At 37.1% G+C, this 13022-nt stretch overlaps 1 long non-coding RNA gene across 1 annotated transcript; it reads right to left on the reverse strand.

Annotated features, from left to right (window-relative positions):
• Positions 1-2495: 2495 nt before the first annotated feature.
• LOC114692274 lies at positions 2496-10850 on the reverse strand. The gene is made up of 3 exons (XR_003734389.2): positions 9504-10850; positions 8264-8354; positions 2496-2826 (listed from the first exon to the last, which is right to left on the reverse strand). It is a non-coding gene; the product is annotated as an uncharacterized LOC114692274 (long non-coding RNA).
• Between the last annotated feature and the right edge of the window lie 2172 nt (positions 10851-13022).

The following is a 13022-nucleotide window of genomic DNA, read 5'->3' on the forward strand; positions in this document are numbered from 1 at the left end:
CTAGAACATAGAGCTATAAACCCACCTGTTGATAGAGAAATGATATTTTATCATTCCTACAATTCAGATGAATCTGTTAGGAGATGATAGCATAGCATCTGTCTTCAGAATTCTGGAACAAATTGCTCAGCTTGTATCCATCTGTGTTAGCAAGGCACACAGGAACTCTGCTTATCTCTTTCCTTTTCTAATTTAGAATGAGTAAAAAGTCCCAAAGTTATGAGCCACCATTTTGTTGCTATATTGACGATGACTGAGTCTATAGACATATGGTACAAATTTTATGGAAGTCCAAGAAGGAAGTCAGTTTAGAGAACGTTTTCTCTGACCTGGTGATAGTACATGGTCTAGTATTATCATGTCAACATTGTTTATTATTCCCAGTAGATGTCTTTTGTGAACCACAGAGCTCAGTAATTCTATTGGTCATTCCTTAGAAGATAAAAGGCCATTTCCAAAGAAGCAAAACCATAAGATAAGAGTAATTATGTTCCTTCATTCCCAATTTTGAGATTTATAAAGAAGCTCAGCTTTTAAAGAGACAGTATTTCTTTCTGTTTGCAAAAGGAGGCAATAATTCCTGACTAGGACTATGCAGGCTGAGTGGTCATAACGTTTCTTGTTGTGTTTAATTTAATAACAAGCATGTAACCCTCCTATAGTGGAATCTTTGTAAGGAAGTATACAATTATTCCTTTTCAAATACTGTATTTTGTCAGGTTCGGCACATTAATATTTATTCCAGCATAAACAGCTCTTAATAAGAAAATAAATGATGCTCAATTTAGCTCTTATAATATTCTGAGCATTAACTCTTTGCTATCTTGCTAAGAGTATTTCTACACTGCAAATAAGATGAAGTACTTACTTTTATTGGAGAAAAGACCTTAATAAAGTTGACTTAAGTGCTTTGTGCTATAAACTGCTTCTCCTTTAAAAAAAAAAAAACAATAAGTTACTTTTAATGCCTCTAAGAAGTAGCCATATATGTACTTTTAAAATTTATAGTTGTGACAGAGATAATGGTACCAAAATGAATAATGCATCCAAGGACTAAGCTTCTATGACTTCTTTGTCAAACCTTCCCTGTAGTAGCCCCCACCCTACTCCAGCATCAAAATGAAGAGAACGTTTCTCCATGGAAAAAGGGCTACAGCAAACCCTCATATATATGTACTATTACTCAGTTACCACTCAATTGTTTATGTATGAAATGCATGTATTTTCTTTTCTGCTGAATTTAGTGTTTCTTTTCCAACTTATACAATTAAAAAAGAGTTTCACTTTTTTGTCTCACTGAATATTGAAAAACAAAAAATTAAAACTAGAATGTATTTCAGAGCAGTGATTCAGTTCTTTCACAGTGGTATCAGTAGCAAGGCCTTATCATATAATGGATTTTATAATAAACCACATATAAATTTAACAAACTTCCAGTTCTGGGAATAACTTGGACAAATTGCTCTAAAAAACTCTGTATAAAAAGAATACAATTGTAACCATAAGCACAAATAACACACCAAAAGTACTTTTAAATAAATTGAAGAACCAAAAAAAAAAAAAAAATTCCCAACCCAGTCTTGCTAGTGGAAAAGAGCAAGCAAAGAAACTGAGACAAAAGGAAATATAATTACACTGATACCAGATGAGCAAATGTCCCAGCTGGACAGTACTGGGTGCTGTGGAGGATGAGGAGAAATAGCAGCACCCACGTGATTTCTGTCCTGTAGGATGTGTGATGGTGCACGTGAAGATAGTTTCTGCTCATTACGGAAATTCTCAGATCAAAGATTAGTTCTCAGCTAATTCGAGTATAAGATACTTAATTACAGCTGAAAGTATGGACTCCAGTGAAGCTATATGAATAAATTATGAAAAATAGGATTTGAAGGAAATACAGCTATCAAATGATAATACCACCCAACTAAATCATTCATCTAAAGCTTAAAAACACACAAATAAAATAAACAATATTATTATAGTAAGTGTATGAAATATTTGTAATATTTAAAATGCATGTATTCAAAATAAAAGTATAGAAAACAGTTACAGGGAAAGCTAAACTGAATTTCGGCAAGCTTTTATATCAATAGGAATAAAAAGTTATGTGACATTAAAGAAAGGCAAAGGGTAACAATTCTATCCTATAACACTTTATTAAGATTTCTATAAAGAGGGATAGCTTTAACTACCAGCAAATGTGAACAGTTTCATATGCTCTTGGTAAAAAAAAAAACCTTAACTGCAATATCGTAGGGGAGAGAGTTGAAGGTATTAGTCAAAATTTAAAACAAACGCACATATCATCCAACAATTATATTACTAGGATTTAGTCTATAAATGTCTATAATGAGAAAATTTGAAACAACTTAGAAAGGATTAAATTACAATAATTTACACAATAAAGAACTCATATAATGAAGAACCTACAACCATTAAATAAATAAGCTATTTTTCCAGGGTCTCCAGTGTAAACTGAGTGGACCTATCAGGGTACAAGATGGAGCTCTGCAGATGTGACTTCACTGGCATAAAAATCATACATGCTTAAGAGCACATTCGTGTGAGCATCTGGAAAAAAAAAACTTGGAAATTGTGATCAACCCCTTTCTTTTATGTCACTGTAAAAGACAACTTGAGATAAGCAAGCTATGATATGAAAAAATTTACTTTGGCTAATAGACTCAGAGGTTTCAGTCCATGATTGTTTGGCTCATTGTTTTGCACGTATGGCAGTAGAGTTTACATGGAATGCACCTGTGATGAAGGAGGTCTGCTCACCTTACAGAAGTCAGGAAGCAAAATGAGAGATGGACAAGATGAGACCTGCCATAAAATACATGTAAAGGTTTAGAGTCCATAGGCATTGGAGAAATGCAGATTAAAACTAACTTGAGATCCCATCGCATCCCTGTCAGAATGTCTAGCATTAAGAAAACAAGTAGTTGCCGGGCGGTGGTGGCGCACGCCTTTAATCCCAGCACTCGGGAGGCAGAGCCAGGCGGATCTCTGTGAGTTCGAGGCCAGCCTGGGCTACCAAGTGAGCTCCAGGAAAGGCGCAAAGCTACGCAGAGAAACCCTGTCTCGAAAATCCAAAAAAAAAAAGAAAGAAAGAAAACAAGTAGCATATGATGCCGATGGTGTGGGAAAGGAACACCCTTAAGTACTTCTCAAGAGAATGTAATTAGTATAGCCATGATAAACATCTATGGAGGTCCTTCAAAATAATAAAAAGTATGTGCTTTCTACAGGAAGAGGCATAGCCTTCCCATTACAAAACCAACCGCCAAATAACAAAATACCTGTCAAGAACTCAGGTTCCCCGGGAATAAATCCAGTTCCAAGAGAAGAACTCTGGTTCCCTGAGAAGAACTTCTCCAGCTCTCTGTCAAGAACTGGCCTTTCAGCACCCACAAAGGTTATGATTGCCTTGATGTTTGTTTCCTCGGTTCCATGAGTGATGCCTATTTTCTCTGTCCTCAGATTATCTTCTGAGTTGCCCATCTTTCCTCTCAGCTTATAAAGAATTCCAAATGGCTGCTATGTAAGGAAATAGGCATGTCCTTAACTTTATATAGGCTTCTAGATCCCAATATTACTTTTTTTTAAAAACCCGAAATAGCTTTTTTTTCCATACAATATATTCTGATAATGGTTTCCCCTCCCCCAACTCCTACCAAATTCTTACCACTTCTCCTTTCACCCAAATCCACACCCTTTCTTTCTCTCTCTCTCATTATTAAACAAATGGACATTAGAAAAAAGTTAAAATAAAACCCAATAAATCAGAATAAGAAAATAAACAAACTTGGGAAAAAATCAACCAAAGAAAAAGTACAAGAAATACATACAGATGCAGAGACATATACATTTGCATACACAGAAATCCCATAAAAATACTAGATAGGAAACCATAATAAAAGCAGAAGACCAGCAAGGTTAAAAAAATTCCCAGCCAAAGCATTATGAGAGAAAAGAAAATCTCCCAAAATTCCATTGATTTCTTTTTGTTGCTGTGGTTGTTGGCCATTGACTCTGGGCATGAGGCCTACCTTTAAGCATGGTTTGTATATCAAGTGAGACTTCATTTGAGAAAACTAATTTTTCCTTTGTGAGAGGTTATCAATTGGAGATAAGTTCTTGGTTAGGAATAGGGGCTGTGTCCACTTCCCCTCTCAACAGTGGGAAGCCATCCGGCACAGACAGATACCGCCCTCTATATGCCGCCATATTCTCTGTTACTTCATAAGTGTCTTTATCCTGCTGTGCCGAGAAACCCTTGTTTCTTTGGTGTTTTCTGTCCCCACTGACTCTTAAAATCTTCCAGCGTCTTCTTTCCCAGAGTTCCCTGAACCCTATGGGGAGGGATTTGATGGAGACATCCCATTTAGGACTGAGTGATCCAAGGATTCTCACTCTCTGTACTTTGTTCAAATGTGGGTCTCAAATGTGGGTATAATTTCTATCTCATGGAGTTGGCCTTAAATGCAATCATGTAGCGATTAGTTATTCCCACAACTTTTGTGTCACTGTTGCATGAGTATATCTTGCATGTAGGTTACCACTGCAGATCGAAGGGTTTGGAGCTGATTTGGTGTTTGTCTTTCTCATCTGGCAGTGTACAGAGCACCTTCTAGTACCGCACACACTGTTCAGTAGAGGTGAAGCCCTGGGTAGGCACCAGCTCAACTTCTCTGTGTTCAATATTTTGTGTAGGTGTTGTCTTCAGCAGTAGAGCCTTATCGCCAGTGTGTGGACAGCCTGGGTTGTTTGAGGAGTTTCATGGGGCACCTTTGACCAACAATGCAATGTAACCCATTCCTGACAATGGAGGTTTCATTTAGTGGCAAGAGTTGTGTAGTTGAGGCTTTTTCTACCTCAACTTATTTGGAGACTCTGTTTAGCTTTCTTGCATATATATATATATATATATATATATATATATATATATATATATATGTATATGTATATTTAAGATTCTTTTACTGTAGTGGGTTTTCATATGCTCAAATGGTCCTTAGTATAAGCAGAACTTCCTTGCATTCCCTCCTTTTCCTCCCTTCTCTTCCCATATCTGTTTAATCTGCCTCTTCCAGTACCCCCCCCCATTTATCCATAACTGTATATTCTATTTCTCCTTCCTCAGGAGATTTTTTTCCTTCTCCCTAATCCCTTACTCTTTATTTAACTTCCATGGTTATACAGCTTGTAGTCTGGCTATGGAAGACTTAATAGTGGGCTCTGGCCTCAGGGCCATCTTCCAATATTATTTTTAAAACCAGGCCCTGGATATGCCTTCATCATGGTTTAGACATTGACTTGCTTATCTGTCTCTAAACTAGACTGAAGGTACTCTTAGTGAGGAGACCACAGCTTGTTCTTCATAATTACTATGTACAATCAATATATGATAATAACAGAGACCAGGGTTCTATTACCTTTCAAGGGTACATCCCAAATGACTTTCTCCCATAAGACAATAACTCCTAAAAGTTCTTCCACTTCCAAATAGCACCAAAGCCCATAATCAAATACTCAACACATGAACCCTTGGCAGATCTGCAAGATTGGGGTGAAATTAGATTTAATTTTCATCACATATATTTTATACAATCAAAATTGGATATTATAAATACATCAGGTTTAATCGGTATTTATTTTGACGTTTAAGAGTGGTGATTTCACATGGCTCAATCATCTTATATGCATGAGATAAACCACTGCTTAGAAAGCTTTCACTTCAACATTCAGAACATATTGACATCTAGACCCCATAATGGGTCTGACAGCCCTTTGATTGATCCAAGTAGAACCCCCTAAACAGCTTAAATGAAGTAGAGCAAGGGTCACTTAGTCCCTTGAGGCCGAAAAGCTCAGTTGAAAAGCCAAGTGTACCAGGGAAGCAATGCTGGGTCACAGGGCCTGCACTGTTCAGTGATGCTATCTTAGAAGACGAGCTGCCAATAGCAGAGCCAGACAATTATTAGCAAGGCCATTCTGACTGTGGTTTTGACAGAATGCATCTGTTGGCAGGAGTGTGAGAGGCAGCAAATGCTTGTGGCTTCTTCTTGCTCTGCCTGCATCATTAACTGATCTTAACCTTTATTTGGCCGAGTGCCTGAAGATCTCCTTAGAAAAGATGCAATTATCCCTTTGCCCTTTCTCAATGTTCTCTCGTGTCACTTTGTAGTCTGACTGCAGCAATGTCATGTGTGATGACTGGTGTCTGATATGAGCCCTAGCCAAAGATGTCATTACCTGCGGAGGGCGCGATGATGTAATCTTACACCATGATCTATAGTGGAATATCCTGTGAGCACTACAACTCCAAAAGCTTTTACTGAGTCTATAAGAAGCCAGGAGGCTGGGGGAAGGGCAAGGGGACTGTTTTCTCCAGGACTGGTTATTGGAGGCTGACTTTCAGTTAAAGGGGCCTCCTGACGGCAGTGTTCTCTTCTTTGCAGCTGCAATACAATGGCCTTTGGAGCCCCAGACTAAATGAATGCCCAGGGCATCATTCATCTCTCTCTCTCTCTCTCTCTCTCTCTCTCTCTCTCTCTCTCTCTCTCTCTCTCTCTCTCTCTCTCTGTGTGTGTGTGTGTGTGTGTCTTTCTCTCAACATCCTCCCTGAATATTGAGGTTCTTTGAGAAGAAATCCATCTGCCCAATACCATTCCTGGGAGCTTTTCAACTATTCTTTACCTCTTAGAATGGCATTTGTTTAAAGGTTGAAATTGAATATTTTGATTTTGCTGAAATCCCCTATTTTCTTCCTTTCTAAGATAACATAGATGAATTCATTTATACTATTTAGGCTTTTAGGACTCTGTCAGTCCATTCCTCCATCAATTCAATAAGCATACATAGAGTTGCAGAAAAAATATTATACCCTGGGGATGAAAAGCAGAATGATACTATGATCAGGAATTTGGTTCTATGAATTATAAAGCAGGGATCTTGTCCAGGATTAGCCTCTTATTTGATCTTATATTTTGTTTTCTTGTTTTTCTCTCCCGAAGATGTTTCTGCCATTCAAGTAGAACTGACTTTGTACAGTTTTTATAAAGGTTGAATGAGGCAATCGTTCTACAGAGGATCTACCCAGAGGAGGCTGGATCATAGCAGGATTGTAATACATGTATATCTTATCAATCACAAGCCATAAAAATCATTTGTCTGGTGCTCTTGGACAAGAGCTAAAGGTATACCTCTGTGGATAGGACAAACTTTAAAGAAAGATAGTGTCCTTTTATCAGATGGGGTAAACTTAGTATCACAGCTAAACTTCCAATTCTTGTCAAGGAAAATCATTTGAACTTTGTGACTAATAGCCTCATGTCCAAGGACATTGCTCACAGTTACCACACTTTAAAATATGCTCCCCCATCCAGTTCCCGTATCCATCAACTTACATACAATTCTAAACCTTTTCTCATGGGAACTGAGTTTTCTTTCCTATGTAGTTCTCTCATAAGAATATTTATGACACCAACCAAAATACTATAAAGTCAGGCAGTTCATTTACAAAGTATATTTCAAGGGTTTAGTACAAATATACCATCTTGTCTTTTTTGAAGAGAAATTAGTCAGCCACTCCTTTGCCATCAGATAATCACATGAACAGATCTAGTTAAGCACTTGGTGCCTTTCTGCAAGGTGTTTGGAAGAAAGACCCTGTTTGAAGCCTTGATGCTGTATAATTCCTTCTACATTTCTAAACTGATCAGCACCAAAGCCCATGAATCTTGGAAGCCATTCTCTAGTGTTTCACTCTCCCTGGTACTGACAAAAGAAGCATCATCTTCCTGAAGACTTCAGGAATTAACTATGCTTCATGAAGGAAAACCTCACTGCACACTGTCTGCAGCATCCTTTCCCTCCACACATTTCCTCCCCTCTGGTACTCTCTTACATCTCTCCATCGGTTTCCTTTGTTGCAGTTACCACCAATCATAAGGGACTTGGGGGTGATTATTCTGTTTATGCCTGATCCTCTTCTATATGAAAGTTCCTGGAAGATCCTGAGCTTCTGATATTGTCTTGATTACTTTTATATTCTCTTAGGTTGAAATACAACTAGACTATAAGTCAATCTATAAAACTGACTAAATGAATGTAAAGGCCATATGAATAAATTTCTTCTAAACTGGTTTCTCTTTTTCTTTCCACAATCCTCTCTATATTTTCTCATTATATTAGTTACATTTGTATTATGATAGTCAACTGCCTGACACAATACATTTATAAGAGAAAGATCACTTACTTCACAGCTCTTGATGCTCCAGTCTAAGATTAAGGACACTCGTTGCTTTGAGTTTCTGATAGATATGGTGGGTAGCAATGGTACAGGATACCTCAGGGTCAAGAGACAGAGAAGGGCTTGGGTTATAGATTGGTGACAGAGCATTGGAATAAAATGCACAAAGCCTTAAATTTGAGCCAAGAATCTCATGTACACACTCACATGAATAAATTAATAATAAATGAACAAATAATAAAATGAAGAAATGAAAAACAAGAAGATGGAAACAGGGATGGCAGAATCTCCTTTAGGGGCATGTCTCTAGTGGCCTGAGATATCCCACAATATGAACCTACTAAAAGTTTCAGCCTCTCCCAATAGCTGTGCTCTCAAAATCCTAGGGAGGCATTTATCATCCGAACTACAACGCTCCATTTCACTTTATCCATATTTCTCTGGCATGAACTGTCCCATCTACCTAGCTGAATGTCAGTAAAACCCTTCTCCCATTGATAACACTAGGAAATGAACCCTTCCCTCCATTATAACACTCCTACTTTTTATACTCATAATTGTAACCAATATAAGTCATGACTCAGTTGCAATGAATCACAAACTTTAGGTAAAAATGAACAGCTGACGTGAAGAGAATTCTGAAAAATATAAACTGTACCTCCAATGCACTAAAACTTCTTTCCAGAAGTATAACATTATACTTACACACTAAAGCACTGAGATTATTTTCTTAGTAGTCACCATTAAAATTTAATATTTTTTTAAAAATCTTGTCAACAGTATATTATAAAAGAAACAATGACCATGACATTTGAATTTGGTATCCATTGGCCTGACCAGAAAGTGCTTAGTTACAATTTGGGCAGAATATTTACCTTTAATATTTTTTGAGCCAAATGAAATAAATATATATAAACACTTAGCATTCTAAGTGTGTGTGCAAGGCACTTCTCTGGAACAAGGTCTAACTATTTTGCCAAAACCTTTATTTCAACTAGTGGTGTCTGCATCTGGACAAACTTCTTGACTTGAGAAAATATAGTGATCTCAAGGCATTCTTTTGGTAGGTGTAAGTCTACTGACCATTTTCCTAGCCTCACAACGAATATTCTCTTATGAAAAGTATTGAGTTTGATTATTACTTGTTCTTTCATGCACACAGATTAACATCACCAGAGAAAAAATGTAAAAGAATTTTAGCAAAGGTTATGAGGGGAAAAACAACTGGTAAGACGTGAATTTTTACCTGTGTTTTCCCTTTTGCATAATCTCTAGAACATGAAATGCCTGAAAATCAGCAAAACTCCAAAAACTGCCATTTCCTACACAGAGAAAGCAGATAACATTTCAGAAGATCCTCATCTTCTCTCCCATCTCCACAGCATCACTAAGGAGAGACAATGTCGAAATGAAGATTAAGTCTGAGTGACAGTAACATAGAATACTGTTGGCACGCAATGGAGAACAGAAGCTGAGATAACAGTGCAGGTGACATTTGTGAGACTTAGAACTCCCCTGCCACCTCCAGGAACTCCAATAGGTTTGACATTTTCTATAACTGATACTAATCTAGAGAAACAAGAGCCCATAAAAATAAAACCTCATATGTTTGGGGATTAAAAAAAATAGCACCCCTTCCCTAGATAGATGAGCAGGAAGGGAAGGGTTAAACAGAGAGAATAAAATGCTAGAGTGATTGCATCTGAAACACATCTGACTGAGGACTGAATAAAAACCAGCATGCCTAGATTCCATATACATCCATACCTATTCCAAAATAGGAGTCACTTTCAGATGAGAACAACTTCTCATGCTTTCCAGTTTCATGACCAAGTTGGTTTGAAGGGAAAGGTCACGAGGCCTCTATATTATACTGGTGCCAGAAAGGACATTTCCTTATGTTGTCCTACTACTTTATTACACAGAGCTTGGTGGAGGTCAAACCTGAATGCTAACAAAGGGAATATAAATCTGAATTACTATTCAAGAAAGATATATCCTCTCCACCCAGCTCATCGCCCTGTGCTTAATCTCTGCTTCCAATGTCCCAGCTACTAAAAAAAGGCAGTGTCTGGTTTTTAAATCATTATTCACCATGTAAAGCACCTTTAAGAGTGAGCTTGGTTCTTCTTTGCCAGAGATGAACTCACTCCCTTGTGTTCTCCAGCTGCAGAAAATCTATAAGAACGAAATGAGGCTAAGTTTATCAGTCATGGTTCATTTGCCATATCATATTTTTAGGGCTCTATGTGTCTAGGATTTCTAGCCTCTTCCAATTTGATTTTCATCACACCAAATCAATATGATTATCACTTTGATTCAAACAATCTCAACACGTTCTCTTTTTCTTGATTTGCTTCTGTTAATACTTAAGCACAAGAGTGGAAGATGACATATCTTGGTTTGTTGTCCATGGGCAATGGCCTTAGTAGTCATCTCTACATCTGATCTGGTCAGCTAATCCTGAGAATAAAGCTTCAGGCCAGACAAGTCTGCCTTACTTAGAGTACTATGTTCTTCAGATGTCAGGAATACTGCAGTTCTTAGTCAAGCTCCTTAGCACCCGGCACTATCGACTGCCTCAAGAGGCAGTTATGAATTCGCCAAGCAATAGACAATTCAACATATGTAAGGTCTTGAGAGTTTAGAATTATTGTTATTGTTATTGTTGAAGATTAGGATATGAAATAGAACAAACAGAGATAAAAGGGATTCAAAAGGGAGTGAATGGACCTACTTTTGGAAGCTAATTTCAACACATCTAAGTTTCTTTCTTGGCCAGTTCTATAGTGAAAACATTTGATAAACATATAAGTAGGTCAGGCAGACAATTTCATCTCATACTGAAGCTTGGTTTTTAATTTGACATGGCATATGCATATGCACCAACATATTTAAAATTCTGGATTAAATTTCACCTGGAAGAATCTTACAAACACAAATATAGGATGCCTACAAAATAGCATGTATTAGACAGAGAGGCTCTGAGTACCATGAGCAACCACCTATGGGACTTACGGTCAATTCTGTCAATTAGAATTGTAGTCCCACAGTCAGCTGTGGCTTACTAGAAAACATCATTCATGGGGAAATCTGAATAAAAAAAAGTTTTTTTGTAAACCATTTTTCTTTGGGAGTCATTTATGTTAAAATAGAAAATATCTTAAATTCACTTGCTATTGTAAGTCATAATATTTAGGTACAATAATAAAAGCCTGAGATTTGTTGCATATTTGACAATTCTTAGAGGGAGAGAGAGACTCTAAGTATATTTAACTTCCATGTTTCTATCCTTAATTATGGCATTTTATACATAATAATTAGAAAACAGTGTTCTTACCTAAAACTGCCTCCCAAGAATTCTGCTCAACACCTCTTTTGGTGGAGGCTTTCTCTTTAAATACAGTAAAGCTTACAGAGACCAGCCTTTGTATTCCACATCAGAGCATTAGGAAAAGCAGGAAGTACACAGACAGATTATTTTCAATAACATTAGCATAACCTAATTAACATTGAAAATGCTTGCATTTACTGGCATCCTCCAATATTTAAATAGACAGCAATAGATGACCTCATCCAGCAGGGTTTCAGAATAGCTATTATTTGAAGGTGCTCAGTGAAAGAGGCAGTGAATCATAATTTTAATATTATTTTATCATTTATTGGGTTATGCCATTTGTATTTTACAGGCTTAATTACAATGTACTCTGTGTAAACAATGAAGAGTTTGTTTTCTTTTGGCTGGGGTAATAATTTACCAATGTAAATCTTTAAGGCTTTTAATTCAAAATTGTATCCCCTACATTTAATGGTTTGAAAATCCTCTAAGTGCCTGAACACAGTCAAGGTTATTTTCAAAGCTACACTTTTCAAAGTTTCTGGTGGCCCCTACTCATGGAATTATACTAAGATCATCTGTGTTAGCCCTAAAGAACCCCTGACACTTGCATAATACTTCTAGCCTCTTGTACTAGAAGCCTGAAGCATTTGGGATTCCATTCATCCACACACAAATATCAACATCCTAAGCATTCATCAGGGAATGCAACAACAAAAGAGTGGAGACTCAGCAATCTTGCCTGGAGGTTGCTTGAAACATCTAAATATTTAAGAGTTAGAGAAACATGTTACTAATAAACTGTAGTATACAGATGGTGTGGTCTGTTGTCACCAATACTATGGACATTCTCAATTCCTTGGTGAAGGAATGCTGAGGGGTAGAACCTCCTGGAGAGATGTTCAAGAGCTGGTGGATCTGTTTGTTTGTTTATTTAATATGCCTCCATGCTTTATGACTTTAGAAAAGTGTTCTCATGTCATGGACTGGATAATTGACCTAAGAGCAGGGATTGGGAATTTCCTTAATTCCAGAATTAAGAACTAAATAAACTTTCTCTTTACAAGTTATTACTGTATCACCATATAGCTTTTGCACCATGCATATGACCATCTATCTCTTCCCAGAATTCAACTCATTTGCACTGAGGGTTATATATCCTCATTCAGAAGTCTTAAACTGCTATCTCTCCCACCAGGAGTAATGCTCTTTTGTAAGCTTTGCATACTTTGATTAGTGACATATTTATTCAGCAATTGCTCTTAATATACTCTACCTCCATTCAAATTAATTATCAATATTATTCGTTCAGTGTTTAAATGTCTGCTTCACTTTCATTTTCTTGGACTCTTCCTATTGTTCCCCAACTTCTCTTATCCACGTTTGCAATCTCATCTGTTTGTAAAAATTAAACCTAGGGAGGTTCAA

This window comes from Peromyscus leucopus, chromosome 20, assembly GCF_004664715.2.
Source record: "Peromyscus leucopus breed LL Stock chromosome 20, UCI_PerLeu_2.1, whole genome shotgun sequence".
Classification (NCBI taxonomy): domain Eukaryota; kingdom Metazoa; phylum Chordata; class Mammalia; order Rodentia; family Cricetidae; genus Peromyscus; species Peromyscus leucopus.